Raw genomic sequence first — 22,954 nt, forward strand, 5'->3', positions numbered from 1 at the left:
ATGTGTTTACTTCATTAACTCTGTGTGTAAATATATATATATATATATATATATATATATATATATATATAAATATATATATATATATATACACACGTGTGTGTGTGTGTGTGGTTACTCTGTGTGCATGAGTCACTGTCTTTATCAATCTTGTTTTAAGCTATTTGTAAATGAGAAATGCTAAGAGGGATATGTTCCATGCTGGTGGCCTTATTCAAGATCACAAGGCCTATTTCCATTCTCATATGACCAAATATTATGCAAATGCAGCTGAACCTCCTAGAGACAGCTAGGACAAATACATGTTATCCTCAATGAATTTCTGTAAAAGAGTTTTAGGGCAAATTGTGGTTAGGAAGTTTAATAACAAGCAACTGTGAAACTGTGAATAAATAAAACTGAATCCAACTGCTCAGGCCTCAAATAGATTACTGGGAAAAATGCATTGAAGCTGACCCGGTTAAAAAAGAGAAGTGATGAAAAATGTTGATGTTCATCCATGAAAAAAGCATTGCTTAAAGTAGATGGCTGGATTGATCTGATGCAACCACACAGCAACCTGGCACATCAAACTCTTCCATTTTTATCAGGAGCTATTGTTTAAGCTCACTAATATGGAAATGGTTACCGTAGCTTTGGGTGAAAAAACTTGTGCCATTTTTTCCAGATTCTGCTTTGTTGCACAGAATTATGTAGGGCTATATAAAAAAAATCCGTTAATTGTTTAGTCTCTAAAATGTCAGAAAATATTGAAAAATGGCAACCTCAAGTTCTCAAATCCCCAAACACCTTTTACTTTGTTTTTTCAATCATCTTTCCAAACGCAATAGATCTATTTAATTCAAAAACTTTAAAACATTTCTAAAAAAAAAAGCTGAAAATCCTTATGTTTAAGGAGCGGGAAAAAGTAAAAAAGAAAAAGTACCGTAACAGCTGCTGTTGACACAGTGATGTACATGCCTTTCCATGGGTAGTGAAGCTACAGTATACTGTGTTAAATCACCTCAGGGCTATTTCACAAAACCAAGATCAAGGTGGGATTTCCCAGTTATCCTGGCTCAATTTAGCCTTGACTCAGTTTCACAGAAGCAGAGGCACCTAAGTTACCATGGACATAATCCATTGCTATTAACCTATGTGTTAGTTTAGCCCACTTGTTCTTGATAGGCTGGAAACATTACACAGCACTGAGGGTTAGCTTAGCACACATATAATAATAACCAATACACGCATGCTGGCATGCTAGCTACCTTTATATGTTAAGCTAAAGGTCAATGGTTTGGACTACTACTTACATGCATTTTGTATGCCTAGTGCATACAAAATGCACACGTGTGTGTGTGTGTGTCTGTGTCGGAGCTCCGGTATCGGTCAACGTGCAGAGAGGACAGATAAGCTTGCTCTTACGTGTTCAGACGCTTTTGGAACCGAAATCTGGCACTGAGAGATAATTAAATAAATAAAATTGGCATTACGGTTCTGAGCTGCGACGCTGGAAACACTTATCTATAACACAAGTCTGTGTCTGATATAACAAAATGTACAATGATTTAAGCGTTCTTGGGTATGCGGTTTGTTGCTAGTGCGCGTGACATGCAGGTCTGCATGTAGAGCCAACCACCAATCACAATCAATTTTGATCAATTTCTCAAACAAGTTGGCCCTGCTAGTCGACCACAACCTAAAATTTAAAGGAAGCAACATACATGTATTATTAGTATCATTCACTTTAGCCTGGTTCGATAGTATTATTTAAAAACAATGGTGTCTTGTCAGTCCATGGTTCACATTAGAAAGTTATTTTTTCATTTTTATTTTCTATGTATAGATGCACTCCACTACAAAATCACTCCAATAGTCGAGATATTTCTTATCGCAATATATATATATATTGCCGGTCTAATGAATAACTCCACTCATTTTACCCTCAAGAATTTTCATTCTTACAGTATCCACTCTACAAGCCGTGCTGTAGATGTCGTGTTGGTAGCTACCCTGACATAAGCATGAGAGCAAATGACCTTTCCCCTCATCTCCATAGCTTCATGGATCTGTTGATAATGTTAGCCAGGAGGAGGCCAAAAGGCAAATGGGGGCAAGTATCAATGACTTGGGTTGAGTGGATGATGGGTGCCGTATGCTTGGGGCCATAAATCTTGTACTATTAATAGTCTAAGAGGCAGAGAAACACTGTCTGAAGCTTTCTGCCGCTTGCAAATCACTTGTAAAGCCACATTACAAGAACGTAATTTCTTCTCTTTAGCTTTTTCTTATTTTGATACAGTACCACATACCAAGTTTGTAGTCCTGACAAGATTGCCTACTGTGCCACGGCTTTGACTATTTAGATTAAATTAACCACACATCACTATCCCTCGAATGCTCATCTGCTGTTGTTTGCCTGCTGGCAGTTCACTTCATATTGTCAAGAGGGCAGTGCTAGCCTAAAACAAGACACATGTAGTCTACATAAGCCTGGGGTAGCATTTCCCAAGGTTATAAGCCATGTCCTAGTAAGTATATGGTTGGTAAGCAGAGTCAGATGTAGGTTTAGTAGGTGTACCATATCCGAAAAAGACGTCCTGCTTCTTCTAATCTTAAAGGGGAAGGACATCAGGCATAGTTTCAGATGTAACTCAAACTTTGACTCTCATGTGGGGTGTGATTTTTGTTTTGTTTTACTGAGCATTCTTATCTCTATATTGATGACAATAGTGATGGTGACAACTGAGAAGAAGGATGTATTCAGATATCTCATGCACTCTGGTTATCCAACCCCAGAGGTAGATCTCTGTGGCTGCAGGAAAAGCAGCCGAGTGTGGAAAATTTATATTGAAAACCGCACCAAAGCTAAGATGATTGATTGACTCTGAGGATAGACGGAGCGGATCAATCCATCATGGTGTTCGCCTTCAGCTTCCATGGTCTATGACGCCATTTATTTCGGTAGCCCTTTGCCACAAAGGAAAGGAACCCTGAGGGATCCTCTGAATACCGCGTCAATAGGTGTGTTCTCTTTATTTATTAGTCAAGTCAATTTATTTATAAAGCACATTGAAAACCAACCTAGGCTGAACAAAGTGCTGTACAAAGTTATATTATGTCATAAAAACAACAATAGACAATAAAAATATAGACACAATGAACATCATACAAACAACACACTTCTATACAAATGTCCCTAAATTAAATCAAACCTCTCGGTAGTAGAGGAGGACCTAATACGAATGGAAAGTTTGTTCCAGAGTCTCGGGGCCACAACAGAGAAGGCACAACCACCCTTTGTTTTCATCCCAGACTGTGGAATAGGTAAAAGGAACTGATAAGACGATCTTAGGTTCCTGGAGGAGTGATGTAGGGTAAGGAGATCAACAACACATAAAGGGGCCAAGCTATTAGTGATTGATAAACGTGTACACACTGACACGTTTTAGGGTCTTTTTATGCATTCCAATGATGTCCACAATGTATTTAGCACAATGTTTAATGTCTAATAAGGCTCACAAATAAAAATAAAAAAATACTTCAAAAAATGTTTACTTGGCTAACAGCCTCTCAAAGTTATGAAAGATACAGGAAATGGATTACCAATAAGTTCACTGCATGAAAATTGATAATTTCATTAATTGTAATTTCTTAGGGATTTTGCACCACTGAAGTACAATATCAAATAAGGCAGGTCCTGCATTATTAACTAATTTTGTGGCCATGTTTTGAAGGCGGGTCCTACATTGTTAGCTTACTTTGGGGTCAGGACTGGAGTTCAGAGAAATGAACGAAGGACAGTAATGACCCAATATTAACATATTACCTAAGCCCTGTCTAACATGAGCTTTGCACATTCATTTGGATTAATCACATAATTGCTGCTCAAAGTGTGCATGTCCTTGTAGCATCAGTGTGAGAAAGTAGAAATTAAGTGTACACATGTGCAAGGGTCCACAAGAATGACTGAACTGTGTGTGTGTGTGTGTGTGTGTGTGTGTGTGTGTGTGTGTGTGTGTGTGTGTGTGTGTGTGTGTGTGTGTGTGTGTGTGTGTGTGTGTGTGTGTGGGGGGGGGGGCATGAGGAGTACACAGAAAGCCATTAGTAAGACATTGGCTGGTGGATGTATATTTATCATGGCTGTCATAGGCCAGTCAGTGTTGGTCAGGAGGGCTACATTAGACAGCAAGTGTGCATGATCAATCACTTACTGCAGCCTGTTTGTGTGTTGTGATATCAGTGGCCTCGCTTTCTCTTACTCTCTTTTTCTCTAAACGTACACACATACACACCACTGATTCATTAGGATGAACCACTCCTTTCTTTAATCCCTCAGAGGCTAGTTCAGAGGCAACATTTTTCCACTAATTTAATTTAACCAGCATATACTGTGCGAAGTGAATGCAAAATATATGCTGATATGCCTCAAATGCTATCCAATGCTCGCTATAAATTCCATTGACTAAGTACAGTACATTAAAGATGCAATAGAGATTAACCAGATAAGAATAATACGATTTCAAAGATTGAGTGTTTTAATTCACACATGGGAAAACAGGACTTAAATCAGAGCTATATATTTCTCATTTAACTTGGGACTTATGGCACAAACAGCCAAAATGAAAAAAAAAAATATAACACCTGGTCAATAACCCTGTGAACGTCATCAAAGTGAATATAATTCATGCAGACGTTGGGATGCACATCAGTTACACTGCTGTGTTACTAGTGGTTGGCAGTATCCAATTAACGTTTATACGACATGACACCCGAGACACAGGGTTAGCGAGCCAGTGTGTGTGATGCTAACGATATCTAGCTGTTTGCTATACGAGGCACGTGGTAAGTTGCGCAGATAGAGTGCACTAAGGAGATGACATTGTAGGTGAGTGGCCTTTTGATGGAGAGCGCCAACGGAGCAACGGTGGAAGCGAGTTCAGAGGGAGTGGGATTAGGGAGGAGGAGGGTTAGTGAGCAGCACATGAAAAGGGCAGGGAGAAACAGAGTGAGTGAAATGCCATGTCCATCAATCAAGATGGACTTTTCTGAAAAGGCTTGAATGCCAACTCTGTGCTTTAATGTCCTAGAGGAGCATATGTCAGACAAATCAAGAATAATCAATAGAAGGGGGAACAACTGAATGTGCTCTAACTCCTGCATATTTAAATGTTGGTTTCCTGTAACCATGACCACATTCGTTCCCTAATATCAACCAAGCGGTAGTATATTTCGACAAAGTACAACATCTGCCATTGTTCAGGTGCGGCTGGAAATTCCACAAGGATGTCTCTCTTTTAGGCCAAATGTCCCACACCTTCCGCTTTCTTCTTTGGCATTGTAAACTCCGGTAGGTTCATGAGGACTATGGTTAACTGCTCCTCACATCTCTGCAGACTCCAGACAGCTAACTAGAAGGTCTAATCTGAGTTTTCTGTTGTACAACTAAAACACCAAAACAAGTTTCTTTGTGAGGCTTTTTTAGCAAAGGCACCATCACTGTGTCCGGGGCTTACCGCCTTCTTCTGCAGCTGCAAATATAAGATCCTTACTTTCAGATCCTATCCTATCCTATCCTTGCTACAAGATGTAAGTGGGGGAAAGTAATCCTACTCATTATCAATGTAAAGGCTGCTCCACCAGTCACTTCACAGAACAAGGGTGCATACATGGGGCTCATTAGACATGTTCAATTCAATCCTTACTTTCACTCAAGACTGCACAATTTGTTCTCTTTACACTGAACAAATTGCAACGTATTTCACATTCTCCAGGGGATATCTAATCTCAAGTTATACTGCAGAATAAGAGGTGTATCTAATAAGAGCCTGGAAGAGCCACTGACAGGCACAGTGACAGAGCTGTTTGGAGAGGTCTATTTAATGTGAAGCATTGTTTGAATCATAAGGCTAAGGAAGGCTGACCCTGCTTCAATGAATATGCATAGCTGTGTTGTGTGTGAGACATTGATATAGCACCACTGTCCCAACATGAGCAGCAAAAGATGAAGAGGGGAGGTGGGACGGCTCAGTGAAGTGGCGGAAAACATACTTGATGCAGGCTGCTGGACCACGCCCTTGTAACCTCCTGAAAACTCATATAGTTTATGGTTAGAAAACAATCTCACTACAAGGTCCATTTAGTACATTTTTGGAGCTTTCAATCATGTTATATGATCATGCTCTACAACTTAGTAGTATGTGAAGTATATTTTCTTGATTTTTTTATTCTTCTGTGATGCCTGATGCCTCCGTTAAGACACTTGTTGAATATGAGCTACTTTTTGGCTGACTTTAGTTTGAAAAGAACATTCAGTTCAACTGTCTATAGAGGCACTACTGTGTCCAGAAATATAGTTGACATCCTTCCTTGTTCTGTAAATTTGTCTGAATAACTGCCTTGCTGCCATGGCTACCAGTACTGTGCATATAAATCCCACTACTAAACTCCCTACCCTCAGTAAAGCACCACATTACAATTAGACACAACCAGTCCTTATTGCACCCCGTCTCACACCACAGACCCCGCTCTCTATCCTCCTCTTTCTCTCCATTATAGCCATTATGGTAATCACACAGTCAAACTGCCCCGCAAAAATACTTGTGTCTAATGGTGCTTTGTGCCTTCCTGTGCGATAGCACTTGCTTTGCAAGAACAAGAAAAAAAAGGAGGGGACAGAGAATTGATAGATCAAGGCACATTAGAGCCAGAGTCAAAATAAATTTGTTCCATTATGAGGCCTGCAGAGGAGGCGGCGACTAAGCCAGAGGCTTCGGCTAGAATCATAGACAGCAGAAATCCTTTATTTTCAAGCCCATCGGTGTTTAGTCGCTGTATGTTGCACCAGGCAGCTGATGAGGGAGTCAGTATCAATCTCTCCGTGTCTTTTTAGGTACTGTAATGTATTTTGATGCAGAAAGATTTAAGGAGAGCTAATTTCTTTCTTTTTCTACTTTTTTTAGACAAGCTTCCAAACTTGAATGTAAATTCAATGGCAAAGCATTGCTTGGGTTTTTGTTTTGCAAAAAAAAATGTTTTTCTTCTTTTAAATAGTACACTAAGAAAAGAAAAAAATGTGTTTGTAATGTATATGGTTTTTAGATGATTATGATCACCTGTGGTAGAAGATAGGAGTGGGGGAGAGTATATTTGACCTTGCATTAGACTCAGCAATGATTCCATTTTTATTTTATTTTTTACAAAGAGTTACATAGTGTTGCTTTAAAATAAGTTTAAAGGAACAAGCCACCACATATATTGAATTTTGTAAAGTATGATAATATGTTTAAATGTGAGATGACTACAATGTGAGATGACTATTGAATACAATATCAATAAATTATGAAAGTGTCAAAGACTAAAGAGCCAATCAACACACCTTCACACACACACATTAATCTAATCACAAACTAATTCAAAACGCACACTGTCCAGACATGATTAGAGAGGCTCCAGACTTAAAGCGGTACACACGTCAATCGAATTGCAGCCATCTAATTTGACACTGGGGGAGCGTGGCGTGTCAGTGCAGTAGCCCTGTCTGATATGACAGCTTCTCAGATGAGATTACACACCGCACACAGTGTTTTCGAATCCCTCGCCTCCTACCTCTCCCAAATGCCTCTCTTGCATTGATCAACAGACACGCAGCACAGTTAGAGAGGGGGGATCATACATCTGATGCTCTGTCAGCCCACAAAACCTGATTGGAGATGACAGCTTAAGCTAGAGGCTCTGATTAGGCATTTGATAAAGACACTCAGCCGCGGCGCCGCAGCAACAATTTAACCCGACAAAAGGTCATCCAACTGAAATCCATAAAGTAAACAAATTTAAAAGAACTAATACAACCTTCTGTTGCAGAAGGGGTTAGCAGGGTGAAGAATGCATTCATTTTTCTGTCTGAGGTCTTAGGTGCAACCTTGATTGAAATCCAATTTGCAAGCTTAATGTCTGATTTCTTCTGTAGATAAAACAAGGCAGTCCATCCCAGCTTTTTAGCTTGCTGGTTGCACACACATAAATGTGCAGCCCAATCAATTTAGGAGTGCTGCAATCAGGGACGCACTGGGACAAAACTTTGGCCCTGGTAATTCCGTCCCTTACCGGCCCAATTTCAGATTGGGACATTATTTGCTTTGTAAATGCAAAAACCAGGCTCACATGAGATAATGTCACCAGCAGCATGAAGCGCACTTACAGGCTTTCATAATGAAATAATACGGACAATTCATAAAACCTTCAAATTAATTACCATGGCACCATCTTAAAATACAAAAGGTGGCATATTTAAAACATATTACAAAATTAAACACCCAAAAAACAGAAGTACGAAGACGTAGCGGACCAGACCCAAGCTTTTGTTTTTTAAGCAGAAGCCCAACGGCACCAGACGGGAGGCTCCAGACTGCAGCCTTACAGTCTTGTATATTTTTGTCAAACTAGTGTGAAATGCAAGTTAGGCCGTAAGTGTGTGTGCGCACATCTACAGTTTATGTTTATAAGCATGCTGGCATTTCTACATCTAGTTCATGTCTTTTAACGGCTGGTCTGGAGGACAGTACAACTCTAACAGGTTTCTAACAGGCAGTAAAGAAATAATCAGAGCTTTTGGCCTTTGTGGTTAAATGAAACTACGGTCTTATTAAAAACGAACATTTTAATTAAGGAAAAGACATGAACTATTCCACTTTTCTAATCATTCTGTAGAAAGCACGTTTGGAGACCACTTGTCTGTACACTGAATGGTACTGCTGCTTGCTCACCTGCAATTTCACACTCAATTACAGAGTAAATGCAAACTTTCTAACAATATTTCCTAGAGGAATGTGAGTTAGGCAACTTGAAACACTTGTCCACATTACTCAATATCAATTCCTATTTCACTGCTTCGCCTGCTCTTCTATTTATTTCAGTGTTGCCCTAGTCTGTTTCCAGGATGCCAGAGGCTGTTAGCGGCATGCACGACATCCCACCACCTCTCAAGTGTGGCCCAGACTGTGTCAAGCTCAATGTGAAAGATATTCCAACCCTCGCGGCAGGATACACTAACAGAAGGAATTCATTTCATGCCATTTTACTTATTAATTCTGCCACCGCCGTCCTCCTTTCTGCCACGCACCACTCTGAATCAAGAGTCACCACACATAACCTGAGCCTCACCTAGCAGTGATTTGCTATGAATACTTAGTGATGAGACAGGTACAGTATTTTCTGCAGGCACAGATTGAATACAGGATAATAGGGAGGAGGGAGTTTGTGTGCATATGTGCATGAGCTTGAAAGACACTACAGGCTGCAGAGGTCCACCTGCGCTATGAATAAGTCTTTTCTACTCTACAAGGAACTAGTTTAAACGCTTCAAAGTACGACGCTCACCACAGCAACAAAAAGATTTCTGCTCCGTAGGTTGCCAATGTGTGAAGGAGCGAGACAACGGCAAGTCTAAGAGATGCAGGAATCCAGACAAGAGGATATTCTCAAATGTACACACAACCATAGGCGTAAATCCCAGGGGGGTCGGAGGGGTCAGGAAGAACTGAGGAACAGGGAGACCAGAGAGAGTCAGGTGTAGAGTCTTGAGTGTGTTGAGCTTAGTTCATATTTTTGGAGGTGTGTGGCTGTCAGGGTTAGCAGATGAGCTTTACCTGTTGCTCACTAATTTACATTATGATCAGCTAATTTCACAAGTGTACAAAAGCAGATTTTTGTGGCTTGATTGTGAAGAACTTAAAAAGAAATAAATGGTTTAAAAGAAGAATATTTTGTTCAATTTAGTCAGCTTTTTCAATGAATAAAGAGAAACACTGAAAAGAAAGATAATGGTACAGTCTCCATGCTACACTAATGATAGTATTAAGGCTTTCCTCTGTATACACATATCCTATACAAGGCGTATTATTTGTGTCCCCTTCAAAAAGATTTTCTTCAGAAATTTTATGTTTAACTGTTAGATCAGATTTACGCCCATGCACACAACTGTCTGTTTTCATGGAATATATATATATATAGATCAGAATATATATCACAAGAGCTACCGGTCAATGATAAATGAGCATGGAGACAAAAATGTAATGTTCCTTAACACCTGGTGGATAGGGGTCTGATGGGAATTTAAAATGGGGATTGTTATTGAAAAAACTTGTGTGACAGCTGAGTCACACTGGACAGCTTTGAGGATAATGGATGAAAGGATGGGTGGATGTGTTATAGCCAGACTCTTAGTGAAATATTTAGGCTAAGAGGTGAGACCACACGAGGCAAAGCTTTAAAAAAAAAGTTTATTAATAGTACCTAAAATAAGTGAATGAAGCTAAAGTCTGCTCCCTTCTACTGCCCCCAGCTTAAGAGCTTGGCAGAAAACGCTTGTGATTAAAACTGCCAAACACTGATTACTACACACCAAACGGCATGTTTCAGGTTTCCGAGACGTCATCATCAGAGTGGATCCGGCAATACGTCATTGCAGACTGATCAGTGATCACAGATTATATAAAACACAGGCACAGGATCCAAACCCTACAAAACACCAAGATGATTCAACATGAAGGGGTTTGGGACTTTATCCGGATACAGCAAACTTGACCCTCCGCCTCGTATTCATCAACCAGCGATTGAATCATTACAGTAGAATGGAGTACAATCCCTCATAATCCTCCTGCATCATCATACATTTTGCTACCAGTTTTTCATCATCTTGGCTTTAATCCCAGCGCAGAGGCTTGATGATGCGCTCATGAGGGTAACTTTCTAATCCGAGAAGGGAAGAGCAAAACTTTGGTGGTGATAATGAAAGACAGCATCACTTTCATTTCCTGTCACCCTGTGTTCTGTTGTAAAATGGCTTTCTTTACCAGGCCATAATAGTTTGGATTAAAAATTATGGATGAAGAAGCAAATCATGGCAAAACCTCAGAGAAAATAACTTTCTATACATCAAATGACATGATCAGCATTAAAAGTGAAACAGCAGATCCCAGATACTATAACATTTTGGTGAGTTAGTAAACTTGGAGAAATTTGCCCTTGGTTGGTTTGGTTTGGTTTCACACCTGGAAAAATCCAAGTGGACCAAATTGCGTCATTACAAATCAGGCAAGAACAAGAACATACAGCCCTCTTATTGGTCAGATATGTCTGGGGGCGGGAGCAAGAAAGTAAATACAGGAAGAAGGTCCGGTGTTCTGGTCTAGTGGTCAAACCAGCTCATTTCATTAAATTGACCAGACAGTGTTTTTGCGAGAGACGGTACTACGTCTGCTCTGGTCACCGAGACTTGGCTCTGCTCTCCCGGCGTCTGTCTCCAACTTTAGCGGCAGCGGCTTTGACCATGGAGATAAGAGGGATGGACAGCGAGCTTGACCACTTTCAGTCTGTGATAGAAACACTGCACGCTGCTACAGATGCTGCTCTGCTTCATCGCAGATTACTAAACACACCTGACTACAGGAGACATTAGTTCATATTTGTGGAGTATGTATAGTTGGTGCGGTTTGAGTATGGATCACGTTCACACAAACAAGCCGCTCCAGAGTTCAATTGAAAAGCATACTGAGACATCCTCTTCAAGCAGGTCTCGGTATGCATGTTTGGTACGCTACTGGTGCACACCAGAGTTCGATTGCCATATTCTCACCCCAATCAAACTGTACCAGTGGGGACACAAAATCTAGTTCGATTCAACCGAAATAAAGGCTGTCGGTGTGAAAACGCCCTAAGGCCATGCACTCTACATCCTTGTTGTTATCAAAACTGTCTTTTCTGAGGCTTTAATTCCTCCTGGCTTTGCATTCTACAGTGTCAATTTATCCTCATGTCTAAATCAGTCTTAACCCTGCCAGTTCCCAAGTACAAAGTTTGTTTAATGTCCGATTAGGCCCATGTGAGTATGGAGTGGATAAAGTTCACAGCAAGCAAGCGAGTGGGCGTGTTGTCCAGAATTTATTTATCAGCCATTGTTTGAAGTTCATTTGAATAAATGGTTCTAGAAACATAGTGGTCGGTCAACTGATGCCATGGGAAACGCCCACCCAGAGGGCCAAAGCTCAGAAGCCATTTCCACAAATATGTCCAAAACCATTTTATCCTCTTGAATAAAACTATGCATTATATCTGCAGCATAAATCTATGGGGTCTGAGATTCACTAAAATACAGATACATGGATGACTAATATGTTTGCTTGTGTTTACTTGTACCCCTTCAATATTTGACAAATGTAGCACAGCAGATTCCAACGAGCAAACTCACATTGCACTATACAGGATAATGTACACATGTTTTCTCTGTCACTCTGGCCACTATCATATCAGGTTATTACAGACATATCGTTTTAGGAGTGGATGTTGGCAGAGCAATGAACTGCAGCAATAATAAAAAAAAAAATATGATATATTGGTATTAGATTTTTAGCATTCTTAAAGCTGTAATGTCAGTATCGGTAAAGCTCCAGTATGCACATCGTCATATCTTAATTACATGATTGTATGTATAAATCATTTCCCATGCCCCACTGCTGCAGTACATTACTACGATGATAAAGAAAAAAGTTGTGCATCTTACAGTTATGCTGATATTCAACGCGTCCTGCTAGCAGTTTCAGTTTGAATCAATAGGCAATATGGAATGGAGGATTGGAATGTGATCTCCTGAGACGGGGGAGGGACTAGATCCTGTTTTGTCAACTGGCTCTGGTCACTATGGAGACAGATGATTTCTACCACAACATGATGGAGCCCATGAGATATAGAAATGTTTTGAGTAGAAGGCACAAGTCCTGCTGGAAAGTAATTGCGAAGGAGGGGGAAACCTGTCTGCTCTGCCTAATATGTGGGAAGGGAAAAGAGCAGGCAATTGTTAGTGGAAGCGGTTGCCAGTTGAATGCTTTAAATAAAAATGTTTCTTTGATAACACAAAGAGGAGTTAGCAAATGGAAAAATAAGCTCAAGGTCCTATGCACATGTGTTTGTATACATACAAGTGTGTGTGAGCATGTCTGAGTCCCTTATGAGTTCCTTCTGAGCAGCACTGTCTTTGCAAAGGTGCTGTCTCAGCAGATCTCTTCAGAAGCTCTGCTGCGTTTGCTGTACAAGATTATATTAATAATGATGTATGGTAGTGAAAATTGGTATAAAATAAAACCCCTTATCACTTCGACGGGCTCCATGTATCCTGAGGACCCCAATTGCTCAATAAAACATTTATTTCACCTTTCAATTGAACCTCCAGTTAGAGCAGACTACATAATAAATACCAGAATCTTCATCTATTGGGCTATCGATCCAAGCTAAATCAAGTTTCCAAACCCTCTCATTCCTCCTCCGTTCTCCGTCATGTCAGAGCACTTGGCAGCGCCTTACATCATCTGAAGAGCCCTTGGGATTTCCTAATAAACGCTACTGGTTTTAAATGGTCCCCGGGCATGCCATAAGAGGAAAGGTGATGAGTTCAGCCTGTGTCGCTAGAAGAAGCTCATTTTCCATTCCAGGACAAAAAAAAAGAAATGGTGACCTTATGCTTTTTAATTGCACCTCTTGGGAAAGGGGAGAAAGAAAAAAATGAGGGCAAAGTGTGAGGATGGAACAAAATGGAAAAAGAAAGAATGATCTATTCCAAAGATAAAGGCAGAAAAATAGATACAACATTTTTCCCTGCATAGAAAGAAAGGCAGAGAGCTGGATAGCAATTGTGAATAGCAGCATGTGGCCAACCCCCTTAACAGCCATAGAAAATCTATTGTTGATGAAAAATTTCTGGAGTAAGGGAGGGGAAGCTGTGACACCTAATGTTATGTATTTTTTATTCACAACATTCACAAGCCTTGTCCCCAGTATCTGTTGGACTGGGGTTTTGGCTTGGCGTTTAATGTGTCTTGTGCTTCAGTTACTGAAGCACAAGGCTCAAGGGTAACGACGTCGCTCACAGAGACACGAACATCTCTTTAATCCTCCATTTAGGCTCTGGGACTGGTTGGCGTTCTCACTTCATAGCGAGGAGAGAAAGATATATAGTAAAAGAGAGCTCTAATAAGAATGGAAATGAGTTAGTCTTGTTAAAATAAGGAATAAAAGGAAGTCTGAAGAGGGCATACTGGGTGTGAGATGCCTGTGCTTTTCACTTTAAAAGTTTCACTTAGCTTTCTGAAATAGTGGAGAAGACACTAAGTTCTAATTTTGGCTGGGCAGCACACGCACTAATACAGACTGTAATTAGAAACCTACAGTACAGAACCTTAGCGCCAACAATACGCTTATTCACTTTCAGAGTTCAAGAGTGATAGATATTGATATATGATTGATACCACTCTTCTGTCTGCTAAATATGAAACAGCCAACAGATAGTATGCTTATTTTAACACAAAAACTGTAAACAGAGGAAAACAGCTAGCTTAGCTCTGTCCAAAAGTTTAAAAATCAATCTAACAGCACCTCTAACGCTCACTAATAACATTTTGTATATCATACAAAAACTAGAGATTGTAGAAGTCACTGCACTCATTCCAGAAATCCGGCATATAATCCCTTAAAACAAAAATGTAAACAGAAGAGATAAATCCTGTTACTTACTGGGCTTTAGAAGTGTTGGTAGGTGGATGTTGTTACCTTTGGTCAGGGCCAGGACACTGTAGTTGTTTCCCGTGTGATCCAGTCTTCATGCTATGCTAAGCTAACTGTCTGCTGGCTTCACATGAGAGGGGTATCAATCTCGTCATCTGAGAAAGTCATTGAGCCCATTTCCAAAATGTCAAATTATTTCTTCAAAGGCCCTGGACACCCATACAGGTGTTTCAGTTATTCTAGCTGATTAGACCTCTGCCCAGGTTAAAGGTGGGCCAGAGCATAGATGGGAATTTATTACGTCACAAATGTAATCTACCAATAAAACTGGTAGATTAAATTAAAAATAAAGATCCATGTGTCCTACTTAACAGGTGCAACAGAGCTAACTGGAGGCTCAGGATGATGTCAATCAGTCAGTTTATACACACTCAGAGTCCTGGGAAGAAGACTAATCAGCCAGAATAGCCGAAAAACACACGTGTGGGCGTCCAAGGCCTTTAAGGTAACTAAGTAAGCAATGTTTCTACAACCTTACAGAAATCATGTAATCTGTAAAGCATTGTGTAAATTCAACTTTGTTACATTTTCAAAAACACTCTTTAAAATTAGTACTGTCTGATGTTGCAGAATATCAGTGACTCCAAAACCACAAAGCCAACATGGTGTCCATGGTGATTTCTCTCAAAAACAGAACCCAAAAGGGACATTTGTCAGCATTTCAACAAAAACAAGGCAATTGATCTTGGGTTCTGTGACTGTTTGTGGGGAGTTGTGTGAGTTTTTGTGCCACTCATTCTGGAAGCCTCTAACTTTCTACTTTACAAGAGGTTAGAACAGTCCAATTAATCTCCCTCCCACATCTCTGTTGTAGGCAATAGGGAATACATCCAAAATATGTTTCAAGGTTTCGCGTTCCCATTCTCGGGCATTTTCCCAGACTGGTAACTCACAGTAGAGCTCTCCTAAATCTCCCTTCTTTTCAGATCACAGAAAACAGCCTCGCTTACAGGGTTCTGGTGATAAAAGATTAATAAAATAAACTATCTGTACAAAATATTGGTGAATGGTTGGCTTTAAAAAGGGTGCACATAGATGCTGTAGAGTGCACACACACAAACAGGTGGAACAAACTCTGGTTAGTTGAAGGTAAGCTGAGTATTCAAATCAATCAAAAGAGAGATAGCTCATCCACACAAGGATTATTGAGTGGCTTTGCATTTTTGTGGGCCTGGAGTAGACGTTTTAACACTAGGATCAGGAGCTGAACAATATTGTGTTCTAGCATTAACATCAAAATGAGCACATGCGCAATAGTCACATTGCAGGACATTGCAATGTTAACGCTCCTGTTTTGCTGCTTGATAGAAAAGTAAACTTTCACCGTTCTCCTTTTACATGATTATTACCGTCCGACCCTTCCCCTTTAAGACAGGTAGCCATGTGGGCAGCGTGTGTATGTGACGTTAGTCCGACGGGTTTTGCTATGCAAAGTGAGGCTCTTCGTGTCTAGAAAAGTACCGTAGGAAGCAGCTGCCGCTGACACAGTGATGCACATAGTTTTTGATGGGTAGTCAGTGAAGGTACAGTAGTCAGTGTTCTATGTTTGATACAAACTAAATCACCTGATTAATGCAACAAATCACAACGTCTCCTAGCCATTTTCCCCCGCAGAAAGCTGCTACCAGCCAGGCTAAAGCTAATATAGTTAGCCTAAAGGAACAAGGGGTCCGTCCCAACTAACGTTACGGTGCGGAGCCGCAACACTGGAAACGTAACACTAATCTACTACAGAAGTCTGTGTCTGATCTAACGTCATTTACACTGATTTAACTGTTCTTGGATACACAGAGTTTGTTGCTAGTGCGCATGACATGCAGGTCTGATCTATTTATCAAACTAACGAGCTGGCCCCGCTAGTCGACCACAACCTGAAATTTAGAGGGAGCAACATGCAGTCACTGTCAATCACATTAGCCTGGATTGATAGTATTATATGATTACAGTGGTGTCATGCTAGTCAACCAGCGTATTTCTACCTAATTTCCCTCTCCAGAACCACTTCAGAAGAGTAGTCACAGCGCTTACATACTTTGGTGTTTGTAAAGCATTAAAGTTTAACTAAGAGCGGTTCACATTAGAAAAGATTCTTTTTTCATTTGTATCTTCTATGTAGATGCACTCCTCTACAAAATCATTGCGTTGAGAATGATTTATTTATTATTTCCAAATAGCGCTATATATGTCATATTTAAAAAAATTACTTTTTCTTTTTTCATTTCGCAATATATATCGCAGGGAAAGAAATATCGCAATGTCAGATTTTTCCCAATATCGTGCAGGCCTAACCAGGATTATCAGGAAGCATCTTCTTCTGCCGAATCATGAGTACGTAGTACTTCTACGCACCACATATTACCATAAGGATAATGGCTGTGTTTAACATCATTTAAATTCAAGGCTGATGGCTCTATTCAGTCTTGCTCTAAGATAAACTGGAAATATAGAACCATCCTCACTGACACTTTTAGTTAATGCTCTCCAACATAAAAGTAGGACACGAGAGCTCTGGGAGCCAAACATTGAAAATAATTCACTGCACTAAGGGCTTTAGCATGCACGTCTTGCACAGTTAACAAGTGTCCCAAAATTACTCTGCATCACTTTCCCACACTCTTTTAAATCTGCTCATATCAACAAATGGGAGTTACATCTCTCCCAATAACCCAAAGCCTACAGATCATCACCTCTTCCTTTACGCCAAGCCATGACTTATTCTCCAAAGAGTGCTTTTCCCTTTTTCTGTTAAACCTCCCTGCCCATCACCTGTCTCCTTATAAAACGAGTCATGATGGCAAAAGCCTATGTCTTTTGATATTGCTGACAAGAAACTTAAAAAAAAAATTTAAAACAAAGAAAACTTAATTTAATACTGTATGTTCTGTTTTCTTTTTCTGGGTGCAAATGTTCCACCTTAACAAGTTCCTTCCCGAGACCAATTTGCAGATTTGTCGTCGCTGCGTCCAGCGCATAGCGCTGCCTAAGACGGTTGTGATTGGTTTAAAGAAATGCAAACAACCCAAGCCATTTTTATTGTCCTGTCCAGGAGTGTATGTGCAGACGGGCCCGACAATACCCCACAGCGCTGTGGAGATAGGTCCGGTAAGTGAGACTAATGCAATAGTGATGTAGCAAGGATGAACCTACAGAGAATGATCACCAAGATATGAAGCTCATTATAGCGCATTCCAGCTCATTGTCTGGCCCACAACTTTACAGTTTGGGTAGCTAGCTGTTAACTAGCTAGTTTGGCAAATGTCAACTTAAGTTGACATGTCACAGGTGTGTTAGCAAAGTTTTCTGCTGTCCCTAAGTGGCCAAAAAAAATCAGTTATTGCAGGTTTGATGACTGCAATTTAAACCCTTCCACAGCCACATTTTGACCCATAAAGTTACAGTGATTTGACAAAACCATTTCAGCTTTAATACCAGTAAGCGCCTCCTGCTTGGAGATTTATTATTGCTCAAAGTCAATACCGGCACGCAAGGCATCCTGCAGCTCATCCAATTGACCTTCTTCAGTGATTTACGTCAGTCACGCTGGGAGCTGCTGATAATATCAGCACCACATATTACAGCTAATCCTTAAAGTTATTAAGACATGTAAATATGAAATAGTAAATACCAAACTATGCAAAGACAATATCCGTCTGGGTCACAGTTTATTTTACCTCTAAGCTTTAAGTATGAATATACTGGTAGAATGTATTAATAGAAAACAAAGTACTGCATAAACCCAGCTACCTAACTTATTACCCATTCCATCAGCATTCACACATTTCTGTGTAATCTTTCAAAAAAGAATACATATTACTTACAGCTGTTCATATGTGGCGTTGAGATTATGTTTTTCCATCATATTTTATCAAAACCATTGATGATTTGTGAAGCTGGCGACAAAGTTAATGCAACAAATATAGTCATTGGTCACACCACACTAGAATCTGACCTTGTTGTCATCACTTTGCCCTCCTTCATTTTTTAATGCTCCATTCAGACATGAAGTATATATATAATCAAAGGGGAACAGCAAACATGGTGGAGATCTCTGATATTTAACCAATCGGCAAACCCATTAATTAATCTCTCATATTTAAGGTTTGCTAGAGCAGTACTTTAACACTCCTTTTCTTTTCTTTTTTTTTAAATATATTAACATAATGCTTAGCTATCGAAAAGATGCTTTTCTTAAGGAAAAAAGAGAACATGAATGTGCATATTTTCACTTTTCCATGAATTTCTAGTCTTCACTGTGTGAGAACTCCCATACAACAAGGCATAATTGCTGAAAGTATTGTGAATAGCCCAGTTTTCTCTTTCTAATTGCCCTGAGCTACTAGAAACTTTTAATAAGCTTTAAAGACATACTGTATTTCAAATGACAAAAGGGAAATGAGCGAACCAACTTTGGTTTAGAAGAAAGAATGAAGAGAGAGCTGCTTTCAGCCTTGAGGGTCATGACAAAGGAAAGGAGAGAGAGATTACAGTGAAAATAGAAAGGAAAAATGGCTTGAAAAGAAGATTACTGTAAAGTGAAAGTGTGCCAGAGAAGGAGTGCGTGAGGTACAGCAAAGGAGAACATCTCTCTCCGCCTTTCTGTGGTGTGTGTTGTGCTTCTTTGAGTGCAGAGCAGAAGGGATGTTCTGGTGACTCGCAGCATATTGACAAGCTTGTGACGCAAATGCTTACTGTAGATCCAATCTTGTCACATTTCTGTTTACTCTGGAGATTAAATTTAAGAACACAGCATCCAATTTCATACGTGGCTTCACGCGCCACCCTTCGCAATGTGACATTTACTCGCTAGCATGATGCCCTTTCTCTCTTCCTCTTCCTTTGACTCATACTGTATATAGTACACTTTGTAACAAACAAGGATAGTTGAGAGCTGAAAATGGTGGCAGAGTTACACAGAGTGGAATTTTATATATATATATACATACTGTATATAAACACACACAGACACACACACACACAGACACACACACACACACACACACACACAAATTTTAGGCAAGTATGAAAATGGAAAAATTGAAGTGTTAAGTTTATTTTCATCAATTAACAAAATGCAGTGAATGAACGGAAGAGGAATCTAAATCAAATCAATATTTGGTGTGACCACCCCTTTGCCTTCAAGACATCATCCGATCTTCTAGGTACACTTGCACCAAGTTTTTGAATGAAGTCGGCTGGTAGGTTTTTCCAAGACTGTGTCTACGATCCTTAACGTTGCCTGACTTTATGCAAGTGTGCCTATAAGAATTGATGCTCGTTTGAAGGCAAGGGGTAGTATTTTATTATTCATTAGGGCTAAATGATATTGTGTTTTAGCATTGACATTGCGATGTGCGCAAGCACGATAGTCACATTGCAGGACATTGCGATGTCGATGCTAATGTTTTTTTGCTGCTTGATAGAAAAGTAAACTTTCACCGTTCTCCTTTAACATGATTATTACCGTCCGACCCTTCCCCTTTAAGACAGGTAGCCACGTGGGAAGCGTGTGTATGTGACTTTAGTCCGATGGGCTTTGTTATGGGAAGTGAGGCTCTCCGTGTCTAGAAAAGTACCGTAGGCAACAGCTGCCGCTGACACAGTGATGCGCATGGTTTTAAATGGGTAGTCAGTGAAGCGACAGTAGTCAGTGTTTTATGTTCACTGCAAATACAAACTAAATCACCTGATTAATGCAACATAATCACAATGTCTCCCGGCCATTTTCCCCCGCAGAAAGCTGCTACCAGCCAGGCTAAAGCTAATATAGTTAGCCTAAAGGAACAAGGGGTTTGTCCGTCCCAACTAATGTTATGGTCCGGAGCCGCCCTTTGGCGTTTGTAAAGCATTAAAGTTTAACAAAGAATGGTTCAAATAAGAAATCCTTTTTAATTTTTATCTTCTATGTAGATGCACTCGCCTACAAAATCACCGTGGTAGTCGAGAACGATTTATAGAGCTATTTATGTAATCTTTTAAAGTTAAAAGTTCCTTTTTTGTTTTTCATATTGCAACATATATCGCAGGGGAAAAAAATATGGCAATGTCAGATTTTTACCAATATCGTGCACGCCTACTGCATTTTGTAAATTGATAAAAATAAACAATCATTATTTATGTTTTTGTAAGCATTCTTAGTACAATACTGTATATAACACACACGCGCGCATATGGGAATATCCATGAAGTTGTTCTCCTTCCCCAACACTCTGGTGTTCTGTTACAAATTGATTAATAACACACATGCATGCACACCAGGGCTGGAATTTCACGGCAGCCACCACGGCCATGGCTGCCATGCCTCCTCAGACTGGCCTTTATGCCTGTCAGAAATTTAAAACACCAAAGGCCAAGTGGCCTTGTAACTAAAATGATGAAATTTCAGGCCTGATGCACAAACAAAATAGACATAGAATCTCTCTCTTAGCAAAGAAAACCTTTTGGTCTGGGATATTGTGTGAGAGCTTTGATGCTTCATCAAGTACATTTTTTTTTATATTTGCATAGGGTCAAAAAGGTTCCTCTCATGCGAAATGCCATGAATGGAACATCTCCCCAGGTGCTTCCTGGCTGGTCTTGCCGCCCAAAACAGGAAAAGTGTAATATCTTTTATCAAATCTTTATAACCTATTAAGTCAGAAACTTTGTCCAACGGCTGAGTACTTTTTCATGAAAGCTCAAGTCCGATTTTATATATCCTTGAGTCAAAGTACAATTCATCAGTCTGCGAGTTCAAGTCAAGTCAATAGTCCAGAGAATAGAGACTCAGGTCGGACTTGAGTCCAAGTCCAGGACTCGAGTACTCCATCACTGCTGTGGGAAACGTCATTAAAACGTGATACGGCTTGATCTTGTACAATACAGGTATCTAGAGTAGTAGTCATAATAACAATGAATAAAAATCAGATGCTGAGCTATGAATAATAAAACCTTGAGCAGGTGCATACAGTAGGGCAAGACCCCCAGTGTCTTGGACAAATCCAGCTTAAGTGGACCAAAGCAGCTGAAACACGAGCTGGCTAGCTTGTGAGAACGAGCACCAACGAGATGCTGACATTGCTCCGTTTGTACAGGATCTTACAGTAATATATAGTGATCGTAGCTAATGCGCTTACCATCACAATTTAATAAGACGATATCAAGGCTCATATCTGTAAGTCCGTTTGGAGTCTACTTTCTGCCCTCCAGCAGTCAGAGATTGCCTAATGCAGCTTTAACACAAAAGAAATTACAGAAATGGACTATCAGCATCTATCATTCCAAGTTTTAGTATTGACAACAGTACAGTCAGTTAGTTTTTCGTGTCCTTGGCTGTGATTCCTTCCTAATGACGCGTTGCATTGCAAGTGGTGTACAGAAGTAGAAGATGCCTTGACACAAAATCCTCTTTTGCCACTGAAACGGTAAAATGTATTTGATATTTATTTGTTTCTTTCTGTGAGCACTCCTGGGCTTCATACGCACTGAATGCTTCAAAGCCACTTTGAACTCACCACCATCAACTCCTCTTATTGCTTCAACTCTAACTCATCAACAGCTTACTTCAAAACCTCACTCACTTTTACTGGCATATGGTGAGGTTTGTATCACCTTATTCTTTGTACATGTACTGTATCTAACTTTCAGGGACGGGTGAACAAATGGATTCACTTATAAATCCTTTTATCACCAAAAATGCACTTCACAAATGCGTTCTAGCTGAACACAGCCTACTCATTGAATTGAGCAGTGTGTTGGTCAGATTAAAAAAAAAAAAAAAAAAAAGCTGCTTTTAACTTGTGTGTGATCTTTTTGGTGGATTTCATCAGAAAATACATCTGGATTGTTTGCTTTGAAATATAACACCTATCACATGATTTAATGACAGTGCTTCAAAGGCATTCCTCTTAACTTGGAACTTGGCCATCTCGGGGGAATGAGAGCAGCAAAGAGAGGTTGCATCATCACATTAAAAATCCAGAGTCCCTACAGAGACTTCCTGTATGGAAGACCGTACCCGTCCATGTCTTATTCAAAACTGATCCGCCTTTTATTAAAAGGCTTCTTTAAGGAATATCTCTCTGGCTCAGCAGTGTGAACTGACTGATATGCTCCAATGAGAGGGCCCGATGCCCCCTGCAGATCTGGCTCCAATTAGAGGCTGTTGGAGACCGAGACACCCCTGGTGGTGTGAGGATGTGAGGCTGAGTGCTGAGTGAAAGGTAATGAAGATATGGTGACAGAAGCTCATTGAGGCGTGAACAGATGCGACCTGTTACCTTTGCAACTGACAGCTCAAAACTGGTAAAGAATAGAAGCTTCTTTCAATTACTTTATTCATTATGATTTGTTTTGTGAACCGAATAGAAAAATCCAGTTTGTT

The 22,954-nt window shown here is 40.0% G+C and overlaps 1 protein-coding gene across 2 annotated transcripts in view; it reads right to left on the bottom strand.

Moving 5' to 3' along the window:
• The window catches only part of LOC116690453 (mannosyl-oligosaccharide 1,2-alpha-mannosidase IA), a 197,550-nt gene that overhangs the window by 82,994 nt on the left and 91,602 nt on the right, over positions 1-22,954 (bottom strand). The gene's annotated exons all lie outside the window — the stretch shown is intronic.

The sequence above is a fragment of the Etheostoma spectabile genome, chromosome 6, assembly GCF_008692095.1.
Source record: "Etheostoma spectabile isolate EspeVRDwgs_2016 chromosome 6, UIUC_Espe_1.0, whole genome shotgun sequence".
Classification (NCBI taxonomy): Eukaryota; Metazoa; Chordata; class Actinopteri; order Perciformes; family Percidae; genus Etheostoma; species Etheostoma spectabile.